The sequence below is a fragment of the Eimeria mitis genome, genomic scaffold (assembly GCF_000499745.2).
Source record: "Eimeria mitis Houghton genomic scaffold, Emh_scaff4085, whole genome shotgun sequence".
In the NCBI taxonomy this organism is placed as follows: Eukaryota; Apicomplexa; class Conoidasida; order Eucoccidiorida; family Eimeriidae; genus Eimeria; species Eimeria mitis.
Window position 1 is genome coordinate 1,967 of NW_013572416.1, and position 1,330 is coordinate 3,296.

A 1,330-nucleotide genomic window follows, 5' to 3' on the forward strand; every position below is an offset into this window, starting at 1 on the left:
CGGCAGACAACTGCCTAGTTGAAGTGGTCCGTGAGGTGTAGATATGGATCGTCCACGCGCAAGTAGATCACTTTGCCGAGCAGTTTTGCAAGGTTCTTCTGCCCGGTTGAGAGAACTGAATGTTTGAAGTGTGTTTTAGATATCACGTCAACAAGAAGCCTTCAGGCTTGTCAGGCAGCAACTGCTCTCTCTCCCTGGCTGCCACACGAAATCTGCTAAGGCAGCTTTAGGGGTATCTGAGGCTTACCTGCCCAGCCAGAGACAAGCCTTTGGCTCATATGCTGTAGCGCGACTGACTAACCCACTACTATACTTCGAGAAGCATGCCACATAAGAAATTTCCACGGGGGAGAAATCCTATGCAGGTTACCCTTGTATATCCTCAAGATGAATGCAGCTGGTGTCTTGGCCTTGTAGGCCATGTCTATCCATTAGCCTGCAAGCTTAGTTGCGCAAAAGCTGCCATCGGAGTGCCTGTTTAGGGGTAGAAGACATAAATTATTTGTATGGGCTTCTGCAGGTGCCTTCAATTTTCCACGTGACCGTCCTTCCACAGTGAGAATTAAACTGGTTAAGATTACAAATGCTCTAAATGCACAAATTCCTGCCCGACCTTCACACAGGATACACAGTTAAAACTTCTACATCTTCTGCGTTTTGTTCTAAACACAACGCATGCTAGTCTTTACGAGTTCAAAATGCACTATTTCCCGCCAGATGCTCAATGTAAATAGAATTAGAAGTTCTGAGCTTATTAGTGACGTCGTGAAGTGAATCTTATGCAGTCGTGTAGCTCGTCTGGACGTCCGCACTCCCTGCAGTGCAGTGTTGCATACGCATATCGGTGCAAGAAAACCAAAAGCGTACAATTACTATATTCGGTAAGGCTAACTCGAAGCGAAGTACTGCTCGGCCCCAAAGCGAGCATAGGGGCGCAACGCGTAGATGAAATGAGCCTGTTCTGCACAGCTTCTATACGCAATCCCTGGCTACATGTACAGCATTTGCAGTGGGGATTTCCAAGCTTTCCTTCGCAAGTTTTCTGCGGCAAGGTGCAGCAATCGTTGGCTGGCTGGCAGCCGAACGCATTCCGAGCTTTGAAGCAATGACGGGAAAATGTAATTTCATGATTAGCTATTAACAATGGGAATTCTAGCATTCAGCGTCAGAGGCAAATGTCCTGCTTTTCACTATTTTAGACTTCCCGTGTGTGTGTATACTACTGCGTAGAGGAGAAATATCAATTTCATACAGGCGAACGTTACGAGCGCTGTTCGACCCAGCAGTACGATCCTGAGGCAACAAGTTGTCGTTCACACCCCACGAATTG